The sequence below is a fragment of the Pongo pygmaeus genome, chromosome 13 (assembly GCF_028885625.2).
Source record: "Pongo pygmaeus isolate AG05252 chromosome 13, NHGRI_mPonPyg2-v2.0_pri, whole genome shotgun sequence".
Lineage (NCBI taxonomy): Eukaryota > Metazoa > Chordata > Mammalia > Primates > Hominidae > Pongo > Pongo pygmaeus.
The window spans coordinates 90,162,040-90,181,881 of NC_072386.2; the positions used below are offsets into that span (position 1 = coordinate 90,162,040).

Here is a 19,842-nt window from a genome sequence, read left to right on the forward strand (position 1 = left end):
GAATGATAAGGACATAGTACCAATAAAATGGAAGTGCAGAGAATCTATTCTCAGGCAATTTCCAATTAAAAATCTTACTGCTGCAAATAATTTGTTCAGCTCCCAATTCTTTTATTTGTATTTCTTCTCATTTATTCATAACTGACCCCTGATAAACTATAGCAAAAATACAACTATGTGTGTACAAGGAGGGGTCATAGCAAAAGGATAGAAATAGAGAAAGGAAAATAGTAGAGAAAGAAAAATAGGAGGAAACTATTCTAAATTATGATACCAAGCAGATAGGAGTGTATTCACCTGTATAAGAGCAGAGACCATGTCATCAGCAGGTTGATTATTCTCTCTTTTTAAATTTTTCATTTCTGACTACATATATAACAGACCCATGCTAACTTAGGATGCAGAGACAGATCCCTGGAGGCAACCAGTATCATTTTAGAAAGGAAACCTTTGGCCCATGGGACTTCAAACTGCACCTAATAAGCCAATGGCATTACTAACAAGTCAGTGATATTTGGGGTACAGTACTTAATACAGGCTACACAACACAAGGGCAAAAAGCGCACAACTACTTCACTCCTTGTGCCAGGCACGGTAGCTCACACCTGTAATCCCAGCACTTAGGGAGGTAGAGGCACGAGGATAGCTTGAGCCCAGGAGTTCAAGACCTGCCTGGGCAACACAGTGAGGCCCTGTTCTCCACAAAAAGGGGAAAAAAAAAGATTTAAAAAATAATAAGTTGGAACTCTTTGTGCTCCCTGGTTAAAGTGCCAATTCAGTATTTACTGCACACTTGTTATAGGAAGGACACTGTTTTCGGCACAGAGAGGGATACCTGGAGGAATTTGGTATGACCCAGGTCCACTAAGAGTGCACAAAGTAGGTGAGCCAAATGTGTACACGATAATGCAATTTACAGTGTGGTGAGTATGTTTAAAATGCAGCATGGAAGGAAAAAGAAGTCATCCATTAATCTTAATAAGAGAAATGGAGGAAGTTTCATGGCAGGGCCAAAAAGGACTCCTAAGAAAAGTTTTCATTGTGTTTCTTCATTTTATAATTGTTTTAATTATAAAGGTAATACATGTTTACTATAGAAAATCCAAAAATGCAGATAAGCAAAAAAAAAAAAAAAAAAAAAAAAGAACACAAACCACTGCATTTCTGTATATCCCATTTCTTTATTTATTTATAAAAGTGAGAACATATTGTACATAATTTTCAGTACGCTGGTTTTTAGGCAATAATATATTACAGCGATCTTTCCATGTTATTTATTATACTTCTACAACTGACTTTTATATTTAAATAGGTGCACATCAAAAGGTATAAAAGAGTACACAGTAAAAGCCTGACTCTCTCATCCCATGACCCACGACCTTATAATTTTAACCAGAAGCAGCCACTGTTACATTTTTTGTGATCCTTCCAGTTTCTTGTGATCCCTCCACAAATATTCTATGAATATATGAGCATACATGTATATATTTCTCTTTTTAAGTAAATGGTAGCTGTGAACACACGGTTTTGTACCTTGCATTTCTCTCCCCAGTCAGTACATATATCACTGCCTCTCAGTGGCTGCGGTGTTTCAATGTATGGATATACAATAATTTACTCAGTCCCCTTTGATGGACATTCAGAATGTTTCCAACTCAGTCCCCTTTGATGGACATTCAGAATGCTTCCAATCTTTTACTATTACAATATTACTAGGTATATCCTCCAAGTGTAAACATGTATATATTTGTGGGTATATCTGTAGGAAAAATTGCTGGAAGTGGAATTTTGAGATCAAAGAATATGTATGTTTTAAAATTTGACAGATATCACACAGTATCCTCCATTAAGGCATTCCTAATTTCTACTTCTTCCAACTACAAATGAGACTGTTTCCACACCTGTGGTTCCCAGCCAGATAATGTTTTCCATTTCCCTCCCCTGGAACACACATCTTGCAGACAGGTGAGGTAACGCATCTAGTTCTGGCCAATGGAATGTGGGAATGTGAACAGAACTGATGTGTGTCGTATCCAGGCCAAGGTAACTGAGAATAAAGTATGCATTCTCCACCCTATCTCTGCAATTCTGTCCACTGGAAACAGAAGAATTCAAGGCCCTAGGGAATGGTGGATCCCTATAATGGAAGAGCCTAAGTCCCTGAGTCACCATACAGAAAAAAACAACTGTCTGCCAACCAGAAACATCCGCAGTGGACTATTACATGAGGGAAGAATAAATTTCTATTTTATTAAGCCACTGAAATGTTGGTATTTGTTGTAACATCTCACTTTACCCTAACTAATACACCAAGATACCCTTTTTTATATAAACATCAGATCTACAGTTCTGAAGATACTCAGGGAATGTTGCTCAAGTATTTCAAAATTAACTTTCAAAGTTAACTATGATATTGGCTGTGCTGTTAAGAAAATAGGCTTCATTTCCTGAATTAACAAGAGCTGTTTTTTGTTTCTTTGGTTTTTATCAAGAATGAGTAGTGATTTATCAAATACCTTTGCAGTATTTGTGAAAATGATTCTAAGTTTTTTTCCTTTGATCTATTAGAGTGATATCTTACATTAATATTTCCTAATGTTGAAATAGTCTCACATTTCTAAAATAAACCATGTTTACTTGTATATTTTATTTTGTATATGCTGTTGAATGCAAGGGAATAACTGAAACAAAATAATAGATTGGGTAATTCTTTAAACATGATTTATAAATTTTAAATTTTAATTGAGGAAGTAAAAAGTACAGGAGACCCTCCAAAGAACAAATCTGTTATCTGGAAAAGCAGGTGAATGTATATCACATTATCTGGAGCAAAAAAAAAAAAGAAATGGAATTCTTGAATAAAAAGATGAGAGAACTAACCAGCAGGTCCAGGAGGTCTAATTGGAAATAAAAGGCATTCAGAGTGAGAACAAGGACCATAATGGAAAAAGTAATAATCAAAACATAATACAAGAAAACTTCCCTCAGGAGGAGACTAGAATTATGAAATCAAAAGGGCTCACTGAGTGCCAGATAGGATAAATGAAAAAGGGCATATGCCTATATATATATCCTAGTCAGATTTCTAATTTCTGAGCTTCAAAATAAAGAAAACAGAAAAGCTTTTAGAAAGAACAAGTTACTTATAAACAAATGAGCTTGAGGCTGTCATTGGACATGGTTAAGAACACAGGTGCTGAAGTAAGGCTACCTGGCTTCAAATTTTGGTGTGAACTTAGATTGGGTTGCTTAACTTCTTTATGCTTCTGTAAAATAGGGACAATGTTAGTACTTAGCTTCTCAGGTTGGCTGGAAGCAACATCCGATATAATACATGGAAGAGCCTAGCACACAGTCAGTATACTTCTGTTAACATCTACAGCTGTATGAGTGAGTCAAAATTTTACACACTTTTGAGAAGATAAAAGCCCAAACCCTCCTCAGAACACAGCATACAGCACTAATAGTCTGAAGAACTGCACAACAGCCCCACCCTAACATCTCTAATGGTAGCTGAGTCCCATGCTAGTGAGAAGTGAACTGGTGGGCAGAAGGAACCTCATTGACTTATTTCAATTAATGTGAGCAGGGCAAGAACAACAGTTTTTTGGCCTGGAGCTGAAGATTATTGGAGATGAAAAAAGTTGTAGGCTCTGTCAGGGTAAAAGGATGCACAGTGAAGTCTCTTAAAGTCAGCAGGGACAATTCTACAATTAATAGACCTTATTACCAATGGGGACCCTCCATAAAGTAAATTGTAATGAGACTTGTGGCTGCCAGATTTGGGCATCATAAGAAGTTCTTTCATTCATACAGCTAATGTTGTCTGAGCACATCTACCACGTGTCCGGAACTACACTGGGGATCTAGCTGTATACAAGACATGCCAAGTCCCTCCCTCAAAGAGTTTACATACATAGATCACCTTAATTAATATGACTCAAATTAGAATGCCCATATGACATAAGAAATGAATCATACTAAAACCATTAACAAAATCTTTGTCTCTCTCTCATACACACACACCCCCCTTTTATCTCAATTACACAAGAAATGAAAAAGTTAACTTGTAATATTGTTAATAACAAAAAGTCAGCTGCTACTTAATTTAGTCCCATTTTTTATAGTTTACAAATGTAAAAGCTAGCACAACAATTTGGTGGAACTCTTGAGTAATCACTTCAATTCTTCTTTCCACCAAAGTAGTCAGTGACTGCCTTTTGGAGAAAATATCATATTTTTCACTTTATACTGATTTACTCCTTCTCCAATTTGTGTTCAAGATATTTGACCTCTGAAAGTTTAACAAGCACTTACTAAACAGCACCAACCAGAAATATTTTTAAAGTTCCTTTCTACCTACTAGCCAAAAATTTCCTAGCCCACTTGCCCATCTTCAAACAGAAGCATATCTCTTCAATCCAAAAGGAAAATACAGCATTAAATGGCATATAATGAATTTAGTGGGTTAAATTGGTGGCTCCTGAAAAGACACGTCCATATCCCAATCCCCAGAACCTGTGAATATTACTTTATTTGAAGAAAAGGTCTTTGCAGATGTAATTAAGGATTTTCAGGTGAGATCATCTTGGATTATCCAGGTGTACCCTAAATCCAGTGACAAGTAGATTCTCTTAAAGTCAGTCCTTAGAAGAAAAAGGCAGAGAGAGAGATTTGAGACACACAGAAGAGAAGACACAGAACAGAAAAGAAGGCTATAATGACCACAGAGGCAGAGACTGGAGTGAGGCAGCCACAAGTCAAGGAATGCCCATACACAACAGAAACTGGAAGAGGCAAGGAACAGATTTCTCCCCCAAAGAGCCTCCAGAGGGAATGTGGCTCAGCCAACACCTTGATTTTGGACTTCTGGCCTCCAAAAGAGTTAAAGAATAAATTTCTATTGCTTTAAGCGACCTAGTTTGTAGTAATTTGTTACAGCAACCACAAAAAAAGCAACGCAGTAAGCAAAAGCATTTTGGTAGGGAGCCCTGGGTTCAAGTCCCGCTCCTGTCATTTTGTCCCTATTTGCTTCAGTAAGTCTGTTAGCCTCTCAGAACCTCCAAACCTGTACTACTATTACCCTAAGTTCTTATAAGAATCAAAGGAGATCTTGTATATGAAAACATTCAGAGTATTATAAAGTCCCATACAAATATGAATTATTATTCTTATACTTTACCTGGAATTTCAAATGAGTTTGAAGCCTGGGCTCTTTATTCAAGTCCTTTTGTTACAACCCTTTACACAAATAATATCTGCCTAATTTCAGCAGTGCCAACATTATATCAGTTATTATTATTTTAGAGACGGGGTCTTGCTCTGTCCCCCAGGCTAGAGTACAGTGGGGCAATCATAGCTCACTGCAGCCTCAAACTCCTGGACTCCAGCGATCCTCCTGGCTCAGCCTTCTAAGTAGCTGGGAATACAGGCACTCACCACCACATTGGGCTTGCTATTTATGTATTTATTCATTTATGAGTGAATGAGATGGGGGTCTCACTATGTTGCCCAGGCTGGTCTGGAACTCTCGGCCTCAAGCAATCCTCCCACCTCAGACTCTCAAGTCTCTGGGATTACAAGTGTGAGTCACCACAGGCCTCATATCAATTCTTAACATCAACTTTTATTTATAGAATTAAGCTGTCACTAATGTACACAGTATCTCTTTAGTAGTAAGATTTAATGAAGTCTCATTACCACTAACCTTATCATCTATTTTACTTCCCCCAGATATCCTCTATTATCACATCAATTTAGTAGCGAGATCATCTAATTGGTTTATTGGCCCCATTTACATTAACAAATCAGTTTTAACCAGTTTACTTTCAATAATATTTGTGAACTCCTTAACATAATCATAATTATTTCTCTAAACTAACCTTAATTATTCCATACTGAATTCTTCTCAGCTAAGAATGAACAGTTAATAACTCTTCTTCCTATTTCTGGTTTTCCCCAACAGGTAGATTCTGATCTACTGCCAGACCTAGTTCTTCTTTCCTGAAGTAAAGTATATTTATGAAGTACAATAATAAATTAAGGCTATTAGCTCCACAAGTTATGCACAAAAATTAATTTCATAACTCTAAAATCTCACTTCATCCACACACAAGTTTATATTTTCTATGGAATTCTTCCATTACTATTTCATAAGAAAGGCCACCAAACATACTCCAAGTTATGGAATGGCTGGTCAACTGCAAGCTTCAATTTTTTTCCTTCAGAGAAAGGAAGTTTGACATTAAAAATAAAGAAACGGCATGTTGATAATGCAATCTGATATAAGAATTTATTTTCTTATGCCTTTTAACCATTCTTTTCTACATTGAATTTGAATGGCATTCCAGTCTTACTTAGATCTAACAGAGTATCATAAAAATATTATTCTCTGAAATTTTGCCTCTTCAGAAATCTTTAAACAAATGTAAAATAATCTTTCCCAAACAGAAGTTGAAACAGTAAAAACTTCAATGGACTTTGAGATTTGCAAATGTAACAATCACTTACAATCATTATCATTAACGATTTATATCCTTAAGATGAAACATCCTTCAAGAATGCATTAGGTGCACCAGGTGCAGTGGCTAATGCCTGTAATCCCAACACTTTGAGAGGCCAAGGTAGGAAGATCTCTTGAGCCCAGGAGTTCACGACCAGCCTGGGCAACACAGGGAGACGTCATCTCTACAAAAAATGAATAAAATTAGCCTGGTGTGGTGGTGCACACCTGTAGTCCCAGCTACTCGGGAGGCTGAAGTGAGAGGACTGCTTGAGCCCAGGAGGTCAAGGCTGCAGTGAACCGAAACCGCGCCATGGCACTCCAACCTGGGCAATAGAGTGAGGCCTTGTCTCAAAATACTTAACTTCACTGCCTTTCCATAGGTAGCAATTAAATCATTCCCAAGATGCAAGTTAAACATTTGGTTCTCAGGATCACCAGTAAAAATTTCAAATCAAAACTTAGGAAATCCACAGCCACTATTTTGTATAAACATAGATTAATACTACTGTATGGCATAACTCACAACTTTAAATATTTATCCCCCTGTGAATGGGATTATAAAGGTACCTACTATATCATCTCAGACCCAATAAGAAGTTTAGCAACAAATGTCTCCTAATTTTCATGATCTCCATGTGGCCTATATAAAAGTAAACTGTGAACCTCTTCCAACAACAGTAGCCTCTACATTTTTTAACCAATTTCACATGCGACTGACAAGATACTAGTTATCCTGGGAAATGTGTTAAGTTCCCTGACAAGTAAAGCCTGAACTAAGATCTCCCTTAAGTAGTCTAGCTCTACAACCTCAGAATTCTTAAGAAACAAAAAATATCCTAAAGTCATCCATTCCCCTCATCCATCTTAGCAACCAAGTGCAGAATCTGGCCCCTCGCCACTAGAGGGGGGTGTTTCTTCTATTGGTTTCTCTTTCCCCCTAATTCGGCTGACCAGAATTTCTGGTTGAACTAGAAATAAGCTTCAAGATCAACATCCTGACCTTTATTTTTAATATCGTGTGGCCTTTTTCTTTTTTTCAGGCCTAGTTAACACTAAAATATAAATTTCAATCCCTAATTACTTGTACTATTATGCCCCACATCATACTCCGTTGCCTCTACAAAGAGACTTAACTACACAATTTAGAGACTTTGACATTAGTTCACTGAAAATAAACAGAAAATCCAACCAAGTTTGAGTATTTTTTTAAAAAAAAGATTTTTCTCATTTGCCAGGTTCATTATTTCATTTGAATCACTATAATACTGTTTTAAAAATTAGACAGACAATAGCAACAAACTTTAAGGAAAAAAATATACTTAAGAGACTTGCCCAAAATTTCAGGTAGCAAATGGCTAGGCCATAATGAAGACTCAAATGCTCTGACTCCTAGACCATTTCCAGTTCTATTATTCTATGCCATGAGTTGAAAGGTACTAGATGAGAAGACCAAGGGCTGAACTACTCTTACTTTTTACTCTACCAGTCTAGAGCAAATAGATGTATGATTACTCATGTAACTCACTATTGCTCCTGGCAAATAACATATACCCATCTGCTTAGAATAGTCTCCACTGGCCACAAAATAAAGTCACAAGGTGAGGAAGGAGTGGATGAAGGAGATAAGGGGAAAGGGTTGCGGAAGAGAAGAAAATAAATCTATCAAACAATCTTGAGGTCAGGCACGAGACACAAAATATACAAAAGTGAGGACCAAGATCTAAGCAAGAAATCAGAATCAGAATCAGAAAAAGAAGGAATGAACAACAAATGGTAGCAGTCACACCACCAGATATTCCAACAACCCAAAAGACTCCGGAAGAGATAATGAGTGCTGTTTGATTCCTTGCTGCTTCCTATGAAGATCCCTGGTCTAAAGCAGAGCCCCTTAGAAAAGATAGAGACAAGACCTGGCCAGTTAGAATCTGCATCCACTTTATGAAGGCAGAAGACATGGGGAGGGAAGAGCCCCAACAAAAAGAAACCTATCCAAATAATATCAAATCCACCTGACGTGAATCTGCTTGGGACAAAGTGGGTATAACATCAGGATGTTTCTGGCTGCAAATGACAAATTCGCAGATCATGCCTACTTACACAATGAGGAACTGTATTATCTCACAGAACTGGAAGTTCAGAGGTAAGGCAGACCAAGTACAATACAATCAGCAATTCAGGAAGGTCATCAAGGGATCAGGTTTCTTCCATCTCTGTTCTGTCATCATCTAGATCAGCTGCACCCCCCAAAGCTAGTTTCCCTTATGGTCCCAAGATGGATAGAGCAGTTCTAGCCACCATACTCAAACATAAAATCACAGGGAGACGAGGCCTCTTCTCTTTCTTTTCTCTCTGTTTAGAATCAATAAATCCTTTCCCAGAAGCACTCAAGCCCTCTGTAGACTTTTCCTTCATATCTCATTGGCCAGAATAGGTTACAGGCCATTCCTAACTCTTCACTGGCAAGGGAAATGGGATTAACCATGACTGCTTAGACTAATCACCTGTGGTGGGATGAATACTGGGGAGTCAATCACCATGACCATACCATGGACAATTATACTGATGAGTATTATTATGACATTGTTTTCACTCCATAACAAATCTATAATGTGATTATGCTGCTTCCATGATCTTAACTACAAGGCATGTGCTTTGCCTGAGATCCAGATAATAACTCTTTGCTCACATCCCATATTCTTCAACATGAACTTATTTATCAGATAGAAAACATTTTATTAAAACTTTCTCAGTCAGGCCAGGCATGGTGGCTCACACCTATAACCCCAGCACTTTGGGAGGCCAAGGTAGGAGAATCCCTTGAGCCCAGGAGTTTGAGACCAGCCTGGACAACATAGGGAAACCCCTGTCTCTACAATAAAAAAAAATTAGCCCGGTGTGGTGGCATATACCTGTAGTCCCAGCTACCTGAAGCCGGTAGGATTGCTTGAGCCAGGAGATCAAGGATGCAATGAGCCATGGTCTTGCCACTGCCCTCCAGCCTGAACAACAGATCGAGACCTTGTCTCAAAGAAAAACAAACAAACAAAAACTTTCTTAGTCAATCCACTGTAAAAAAAAACAATAACTTTAATGTAACATCTTAGAAGCAAGAGTAGTAATTCATTTGTCTCCCACAGCAACTACAGTGGATACAGCCACCTAGAACCCAACCTTGAGAAAGACTTAAAGCTGAGTCCGGATCTAGTGAGAAATAGTGCCATGACTGATTAGTGAGTCTACCATGACTCAGGTTCAGGCACAACAACACATAGCACATATTTGCCAACCCTGTTTCAGAGAAAATCTCCTAATTTCCCTCCACTGATAATGGAGTTCTCTGCTGCAATGCCTCTTTATTCTTCTTTTAATGGAGACCCAATATAATCCCTCCCATCTCTTCACTCTCCCTATCTAATTTGCATACATATACATATAACATATATCAAACATGAACTCCAAAAAAAATTTTTATATATAACCAGAGAGTTCCACAGGAATTCTGGAACCAGGCCTCTTTAGTAACCATAGAAAGGCTTGGCAGAATGGTTTCATTTACAAAGTGTCTCACTTAAAGCAGGCAGGGGGGCCTTGAGAGCCCAGGCTGGATGCAGGCCTAGGCAGGATTGAGGGACAGAAGGGAAAAGAGAAAGGCAATCTATCCCCAGCTAAAGGTAGCCTGGCCCACAGTTGCACAAAGGAACCAAAATCTGATTCTGAACAAAAGTGACTAACCAATAACTGGAGAATGCTTAAATAAATTATGGCAAATTACAAACTATAGGTAGAGTTTATGTGTATAAAATGCACTTAGAAGGATAGGGAAGGACAACAGTGGTTATTCCCGGGTGAATTAATTTATAGCTTTTTTCTTTTTTCCTTCTATTCTTTATCTACATTTTTCTGAATGTCCTGTACTGCATATGCACCGCCTTTTTTATGAGGGGAAAAGAAAAATAATACAGGAAACATGTTTTTATCTTATCACTGGGTGTTTTGTTTGTTCCAATTAACCTCTTATTGCCTTTTAGTTAAGATTACTCTTGTCCAACTATTCTCCTATTACTGGGTAGCTAGGTTGCTTTAACTTTTTGAAATCACAAGCAATCAAATGCTGCCATAGCTGAAAGTTAACTTGAACTGAAGAAAAATACTGGAAAAGTCCCTAGAAAATGGACCAAAAGTATCTAATCATTTTACACTGAAATTACCACTACTCAAAAACTATTAACAGGATATTCATTTTGACCAACTCACTGTTTTGACGAAATCATTGTTTCAATTAATAGCTGATTACAACAAATCAGTTAACCAGCTTGCTTTCAGCTAAATTGTACTTGACCAAATTGCTTTTGGCCAAAATAACTTTTAAGTCAAATTGGTACTGGACAAAGAGGGTACTACCAGCATCAGGGGGAAAGTCTGAAGGCAGAGATAAGAAACAGGATCAAAAGGTAAGCCTCAATAATAAAGAACAGGCAAGATGGCCTGGACAAGTTTAGAAAGGAAAGATAGCCTAGGGCAATGGTTCAAAGTGGAAGGAAGTCTTTTATCAGGTAGCTATAAAACTAGCCCACATAGCTTAGCGAATGCTAGTAAGGAAAGGTATCAAGTAAATTAAGTTTCATCTGCCTGCTTGGACACTCTCACCTAGTAGAACAAAGCTAGGGTTTTCCCTAGGTTCCACAGATGAAACAACATCTGCTTGGGGTTAAAACTGAGAAAGAATGTTTCCAAAATCATTTATCCACAGTCTCACTTTCCAAGTAAATGAGGTTCTGGAGCTGGCCATTGCATCATGGGGAATCCAACACCACCTTGTTGGCATTTTATGGCTCCCATCTCAAATTACAGAAGGTAATATCCCATGCTGTCAGACAAAGCAGAGGTAGCAGATGAGAGTAATTTGCATGGAGGGAAGCAACCCAAATTGGACTGCCTCTAGAGTAAAGGACCCAGGTAGCACACCTTTAGCTTCTGGAATAACTGATCACCATGACTAGAGAGAGCCCAAAGACATCTCCAGTTTGAACAGTCTTCTAAGGAACCTGATTACAGTTAGGATTTCTTTTTAACCAGTTATTGCTCAATGAAAAATCCTGGAGAGCTTCTGAGTACCCCGTATTCATTCCAACGTTAACTGGCTGCCAGGCTGCGTGTGGTGTTGCTGAGGAAAGCAGGGAGGCAGCAGGGAGAAAGACATCTCTGCCACTGAAGAAGGTGTTCTACAGGAAGGAAAGCAGAGAACTGTATTCATATTCAGTCACAGCAGAGTAGGTGTGAAAAAAAAAAGGAGACGAATCAGTCTTGTTTTGAGTCAGAAGCAAAACAGCGTAGAGGTAGACTATTCACAAATGGTGCTGAGACAACTGCGTAGCCATTTGGAAAAAAATAAAGTTGGACCTACCTCTCATACCATACACCAGGAAAAATGGATCAAAAATTTAAATGTAAAATAGAAACCATGAAAGTAGTAAAAGCCAACATGTGGGAATTCTTTCATAACCTTGGAGTAGTATAGATTTTTCTAACTATGACTAAATCTAGAAGTCATAAAAGACTGACAAATTCAAGTACATTTTTTAAAAAATCTACATAGCAAAAACATCATAAGCAAAGTTGAAAGACAAATGACAAACTACAGGGAAATATGCTGCAACTCATATAACAAAGGGCAAATCTCCATATTATAAACAGCAACTACAAAGTGATTTTTAAACCACCCCCACCTCCCAAAATAGGCAAAGGATATAAGAGACACTTCACCAAAAGGAAATATAAATGGCTCTTAAGCATATGAAAAAGATGTTCATACTTACTCATGAGAGAAAGAAATTAAAGTTACACTAAGATAATATTTTCACCGACCAGACTGGAAAAAACCTAAGGTTAAATAACACATTGTTGGCAAGAATATGAGTAATCAGGCAGGCACTTGCCCATATTTCTAGTGGAGTGTAAACTGTACAACCTCTATGGAGAGTAATTTGGTAGTACCTATCAAACTACTATGATATATATACCCTTTGGCCCAGTAATTCAATTTCTAGGAATTTACCCTACAAATATATTTGCACAAGTATAAAATAGTCTATATAACAAAAGTATTTATTGTAGCATTACTTGTAATTTGTATCCCTCCATTTCTAGGAATTTATCCTACAAATATATTTGCACAAGTATAATCTATATAACAAAAGTATTTATTGTAGCATTACTTAAAACAGCAAAAAGATTAAAAACTTCCCAAATGTCCATCAATATGGGGCTGGCTAAATAATGATATACTCACACAATGACATGAAGAGATCTCCAAGATACATTATAAATGAAATATATCTCAGATATAGCTCAGACATTTTTCCACTGTTATGGAAAGAACTCCAAGATACACTATTAAGTGAAAAAGGCAGAACAATACGTGTAAGCTTCCATGTGTATAAAAAAGGAAAGGGAAACAGAATTTATATTTGTACTGTCTTGGAAATGCATTAAAAAACTCTGGAAGGATCTTGGCACTTTGGGAGGCTGTGGCAGGCAGACTGCTAGAAGTCAGGAGTTTCAGACCACCCTGGCCAACATGGTAAAACCCCGTCTCTACTAAAAATACAAAAATTAGCCAAATCTGGTGGCTTGCGCCTGTAGTCCCAGCTCCCAGCTACTCGGGAGGCTGAGGCGGGAGAATCTCTTGAACCCAGGAGGCAGAGGTTGCAGTAAACCAAGATCGCACCACTGCACTCCAGCCTGGGCAACAGAGAAGGACTCTGTCTCAAAAAAAAAAAAAACAACAACAACAATAACAACTCTGGAAGGAGGGTCATTTAGTAGGGGACAGGAGTGGAAACTAAACTCATTTCTAAATGCTTTGTCATTTGAATCATGTAAATGTATTATATTTTCAAAAATTAAATCTTAAAATGTTTAAATATGTTAAGTAGATATAAGTTGAGTCCCTAAGTTAATACCCCACATGTGAGCCTCTCAGTCTATGGGTGATAGATATTAGACAAGTAACTATGCACTTGGAGGCCTTGAATAGTAACATCCAGAACTGGAAAGCAAAGTGAGGATTACAGTTGGAAATCAATTAGAGTCGAGGAACTCACTGATGAACAGGTTATATATGCCGCCCAGGCAGAGACAGTGAAGAAAAGAGAAAAGAACACAATCTTGTGAAAGTATCACAGCAAAAGTGGCATATCAAAATAAAGAGATAAGCCAGAGATTAATTCCTGGGGGTACCTGGGGTCAAAACGTAAGGCATAACAATTCCTTAGGACACCTGAACCGGTTCTCAGTTCAAATACAGATGTCCCAGAGTGCTATAACTCAGGGGTACCTCCCTCAATCTGGGCAACCAGAAGTATCTGTAGACTCGGTGCAATGGTGGAAGAGGGTAGTGCAGGAGCAGCAGCACAATGATGTACGCTCCTCTCTTATGCCTAACCCCTGAGTGAAACTATCCCAGAAAAGTTCTAAGGCCGTGAGGCTGGTTAAGATAAAGAAAATAGAATATTTTGGATAAAGCTTCCTGCAAACTGCTTTCATTCATTCATCAAATGTTTACGGAGCACCACTCTTCCTCTTAACACCTACTCTTAGCATGCCAAGAACTGCTAAGTACTCAATAAGTTCATCCCAAAGAAGATTCATCCCAAAGAATACATAGATCCAAGATAATTGAAACAAAAAGACGTTTTTAAAGACATTGAGACAACAGAAGCTGTTCTCAAAAAAAATTTTTAACTATGGAAAAGTCAATTTGACAACTATGAAAGACTACGGTAATTGGATCTCAAATTTTGTCTGGTTTATGCTATTGTTTTAAAAAATGAAACCAGTAATTTAACATGCAAATTTCCAGAATTTAGAAAAAGTTACGTAGTTTATTTCAATTTTACTAAACTTAAGTACCAGAAATCTTTAAAATATGGCTTTCTATTCTCCTCACTACAACTGATAAAACAGGAAAACATAACTCGAAAAGGGAACTAATTCAGAACAGATGTCAGGGAAGAATTTTTCCAGTAGTGAACTATAAACACGCAGAATAAATACTGGAAAATGTATTATGGTAAAAAAATCAGAATCAGTTACTAATTACATGATCTAAAGAGGAAACCAGATACCTAAATATGTAGAATAGGCATTTAAAAAATAGATCAACCATGTTTTTACTATCTAAACCTAACTAAAATGATACCTCAACCTGTAATCTGTTAAAATTCAGATACTTCCCAATGCCTACAAAGTCAGCTCTTATTTATCTATAAAGGTCTATCCATCCACAAACCTAACAAGTTTGCAAATACAGCCTACTGTATTCATCCTGGTTGTTTTGCCATTTTTTTTTTCAACTTAACACCTACTTGGTACTTTCCTTGTGACCTGCTTTCTCACTATTTCACTATTTATTTACACTCCGAAGGGAGATGTAGACTTGCAACCCCACCATCATCAAGCCTTTTCTAGGAAGAAGCAGAAAAAGGACAGTTCTGCCTCCACTGCTACACTTAAGAAATGGTTTGTGCTTTGCATGCAGTGAGGATCAGAAAGGAACTGAAGAGGAGCAAACAACAGAATCCATTCCAATGAAAGTTTGCTAATTTGTATGAAGTCAATTTGTGACTCATCCATATTCAAATGAAGGCACAAAAACAAATTCCAAAGCTAAATATAAAATGACTTTTGGACTATCCAGGTTTCTGCTCGTTTCTACTTCATGGACAGAAGGCTGTGATGCTGGCAGCATTAACTCTCTCAGGCCACCAAGATCCCACTCAGTGGCTATAGTTCACTACCATGCAGGCCAAAGCAGTTTAATATAACATTACTACTAAAAGCACATGTGTTGTATACAAGACAGTTCATAAGTCTCCTGGCCATAGCAATCACTTTAGGAGACCAGGGCACAGCTGACTCATGATTCACAATATTTAATGTGTCTAAAAAAGCATTCAACTTTAGAACTTGAAATTTCCTTAAAGATCATAAAGTGAGCCCAACACTATCATTTTACAAATAATATTTAGGCCCCCCGAAAAGATGAACTTACCCAAGGCTGGGCACCTTCATGGCAGCAAAGCCAGACCCAGGCCTCTGAGAAGCAATCTAGTGCTTTTTGTGATATATAGCATCTCACTGTTGGAGAATATGCTGAAGGAACTGAACTTGTATGTGAGGCAATCTTTTTGGTTTTTTTCAGAGTTGAAACTATGGGAAAGGATTATGCAGTTATATTTGGAAAGAGGTATTTACTTCATCCATCAACTCTAGTTAAAAGGCAGATCTTGTTTCATAGGCATAAATAATATCCTGAATTGGTTTATCACACATGAGTAATAACTTTTCTCCCCCAGATTATTGAGGTCTTCCAGAGTTTACCAATGATTGAGGAAAACATGACTAAGAAATAAACTATCTTTTTAACCAGACTGCAAGCCTGTCCTGACTCTTATTATTTCTAATGGATGAAAAGACATTATTTAATGAGATTTTAAAGTATTATTGGCACTTATACTATTAAGTAATCTTTCCATCTCAGGTTTCTACTTTTTCTAAAATTTTCTACAATTAGAAAGTCTTTCCTCATCTACTATGTTACTTTCTCCGTGTTAAAGTAAATTTTAATATTGTCATTGATATTAATATTCAATCATATTGAGCTTCTATCTAAAAATTCTAAAAAATCGTAATCCAAAATTGTTTTGCTAATTTTACTTCTGCATATAGTAGCATGCAAACCTATTTCAATATATTTTGGAAAAGATAAGAGATTCAAGAATTTTCATATTTAATTGGTTATACAAAAATGTCATGGTTCTCAATTTTCCAAACCTAAAAATTTTTTTCTAAAAGAAGTTGATATTAACATTTCCTAGCCTACAGCATCTAGTCCATAAGTGAGAGAAAGCAGCATAAGAGAAAGTACAAATAGAGGGGAAAGAGGTTAGAATTAGAGTCAAACCAAAAGTCTATCAGGAAAAAAAAAATCATAGCAAATCTTCCTACGCAGATACAATAGACACAAGACAAACTGCCATTTTGTTGTTATCACCACGCAGCTGTCTGGGCTTATGGCAAGCACCTTAATAAAGTATGTTCTATCCGGAGTATCAAGTTGAAGTAAAGAAAGCAACCAATAAATAAACTTATATATGCCCACTCGTGCCAAAAATGCCCTATTCCAGCCAGGCATGGTGGCACATGCCTGTAATCCCAGCACTTTGGGAGGCAGAGGCGGGCAGATCACTTAAGGTCAGGAGTTGGAGACCAGCCTGGCCAACATGGTGAAAACCCCATCTCTACTAAAAATGCAAAAATTAGCCAGGTGCGGTGGCAGGCACCTGTAATCCCAGCTACTCCAGAGGCTGAGGCAGGAGAATCACTTGAACCCAGGAGGCAGAGGTTACAGGGAGCAAAGATCGTCCCACTGTACTTCCGCCTGCGTGACAGAGCAAGACTCCATCTCAAAAAAAAAAAAAAAACCCTAATCCATATAATTTGTTACTTATAATATGGCTATTCTCTCTATTCATATCCAAATTAAAGGAGGCAATATTTTATGGACATTTACTGTCCATATCGAACATTCTTAGGTGCCACAGGGATTTCAAAGATGTGTGGGGTATGCTTTTGAAGCTTACAGTTTGACAAGGGAATAGACCATGGACACAAGAGCACAAAAAGAAGGCAGAAAAATAAGAACTTTGTGAAAGACTCTGTGAAAGACTTTGTAAAGTAAATCGGAGTTCACTTCTTGGGCTAGTTTTAGAGGAAGAGTAAATTTCAATTAGTGGAGAAGAAGAGGAAGGAGGGGATGCCATAAAAAGGAAAACCATGAACAAATGTGGGAGGTTGAAAGGACGTTTGAAGAACAGTGAGAACAACAGTTTGACTAGGACAAGAAAATTCTGTGGAAATAAAAGAGGCTCTAGGTTTGGTTTTGGAGAAAATATCCAGCTGCTGAAGACTTTTGAAGCCAAAAGTTATATAACAAAATCTAAATTTTTGGAAGACTAATCTGGCAATGATGGAATTGATAAGGAATGGCAAGCATGTAGGTCAGATAGAAACTTACTATAATGATTGCAGGTTACTGAGCCAGGTACATCTCGTGTATAAATCAATGTCAGCTGAAGTTACTAAATTTTATATATGTACCTTAAATATAGTATAGAACTTCTACATTGATTCCACAAAACTTGAACTTACAATTTTTTACTTTTCTTTCCTGTTTTCACCCTAGGTAACAACTTCTGGCTTAGAATTTTTATTTCACCATTCCTCACCCAATATTTGCATTAATAAGAAATCATCATCTTTATATATTAGTAAAAGCAACAAGATTATATGTCATTACTTCATCAGAAGAGCATTTAAAGCAATTTAAAACAATTGCTTTATATCACACATAAGTTTCCCCCAAATTTCATATTTTATTTTCTAATAGTTCTTTCTTGCAGGCAGATTAGGCCTACAAATCCAAAACAAAATGAAAGGTATCTATCCAGTGAATCTGTAATGGTTAATTTAACAGTTCTTTAACAGGCTGGCTGCTATAAGCATCATGAAAGCAGAAACTTAACTTCGTGTATGTAAACTAGTGACATATAAATGTCTCTCTTCTGTTATAGAAAAAGGACTGAGCCAAGAAAGTTTTCAACGTTTCACAGATTAAGGTACTCTTATTTGATTTCCCAAAAGAAGAGATAAAAAAAGTTAATAAAATCTTAAAAACGAAATTGAGATTACTGAAATAGTCACATTACATGTGCCTTACAGAATATTATGCCTGGTTTCTAATAAATCCGACTTTTGAAAAGGTATAGAGCAGTAGATACTAATTCTAAAAAAAAAAGACTTGAGGAAAAACTAATTCTGTTTGGGTCACCTAAACAACAGCATATGTTTAGGGACATAAGATTAAGCAGAGGATGGTGTCTCCGTCTGCGACAGAGCTGTGTCTCTGCTTCCATGAATTTCCGTTTGAGTTTTAAAAGGATGCCACTCAGTGACCTCTCCAGCAGTCAGTCGCCCTTCCTACCCAGAGAAGTACTGAGCCAGGAATAGTGGATTGGCTCAGGGAGGTCAGACAACAGCCCTCAGTCTAACAGAGCAGTCCAGGAACAGATACTGGCCACTTGATAGGAAGAAAAGGATGTAAAGGAAGGAACGGATGTAAAGGAGTAAGGATGTAAAAAACAGAAAAGGATGTAAAGGGAGGTGGAGGGGAGAAGGGAGGAGGACGCACAGAAGTAACCAAGATAGAGGTCCAGAAGACACACCCACTCAGAGAAAACTTTGCTTGGAGGTTCTCAGCCAGGGAGAAGAGTTTTTTTGTTTTGTTTTGTTTTAAATTTAGGTAAACAAGGATACTGGTTTGAAACGGTCACTGGAGCCCAACTCATATGAACAATTTAGCAGCTTTATAACAACCCTGAGTGGGCAAGGACCTTTCATACATATTAACATTTAGGAAATGTAGTTTATTGAATAAATTCATTGAAAGATGTCATGTTTCCTAAAAACTGTACCTAATTTTAGGGTTCCTACTTACAGTGATTCCAGTTCTGCATGAGAGTTTTAATTGAAGGAGGATTGGGGGGTGAGGGAGGTGCAGAACACAAATGAAATTTTTACAGCATGGAAATAAAAGTATTTTTAAATCTTCTTGGGGGTGAAGAGTTAGGCAAGAAGTAATACGTGGAAACTGTCAAGTGCTTCTCTACACATCCACCCACCAGATACCATCGCAGCCGGCTGGGGGAGTCTCCCTCTTCTTGCCTGACAGCTTCACTTTCTTTGAGATCTGGAGCTGGTGATCACACTGGCCCGTCATGGTATTTTCAGTTAACAAAGCAGTTACTCAACGGGGGAAAAAGCCACAAAGGAGCAGAGCAGCTGCTGCTGCACCCGTGATGCAAGTGCAGGATGAGCCCCAGGCCGCCACCGCCGCCTCAGCTCCTCCGTGACGTCCGGGAAGGGTATCCCCGGCACTCAGGAAGTGGTGACCGCGGGCAGCTCCGCCCCCACGCGACTCGGGGCTGGCCGAGCTGCCGGGTGGTAGGACCGCCAGGCCTTCCGCAGGGCGGGCGGGGATCACCGTCTCCCCACCTCCGCGCGCACACACATGCACGGGCCTCGCGCCCCGCTGTCGCCCGTGCCTCACCCTGCTCACTCCTCACAGCCCGCGCGGGACGAAGAGAGCCGCCAGCGCCCCCCCTCTCTCCCACGGCTCGCACCCACTCACCCCGACCCCCGGCGCCGAGCCCGGCCCCGCGTCGCCGGTCACCAGACCGGGTCGAACCGAGTCCAAGATGGCGACTCCGCCCCCGCCC

At 38.4% G+C, this 19,842-nt stretch overlaps 1 long non-coding RNA gene across 1 annotated transcript in view; it reads right to left on the reverse strand.

Annotated features, from left to right (window-relative positions):
- The window catches only part of LOC134737918 (uncharacterized), a 260,425-nt gene extending 240,583 nt beyond the window's left edge, over window positions 1-19,842 (reverse strand). The window contains exon 1 of the long non-coding RNA XR_010123344.1: window positions 19,755-19,842. This is a non-coding gene — a long non-coding RNA (uncharacterized LOC134737918). The remainder of the gene's footprint in view (window positions 1-19,754) is intronic.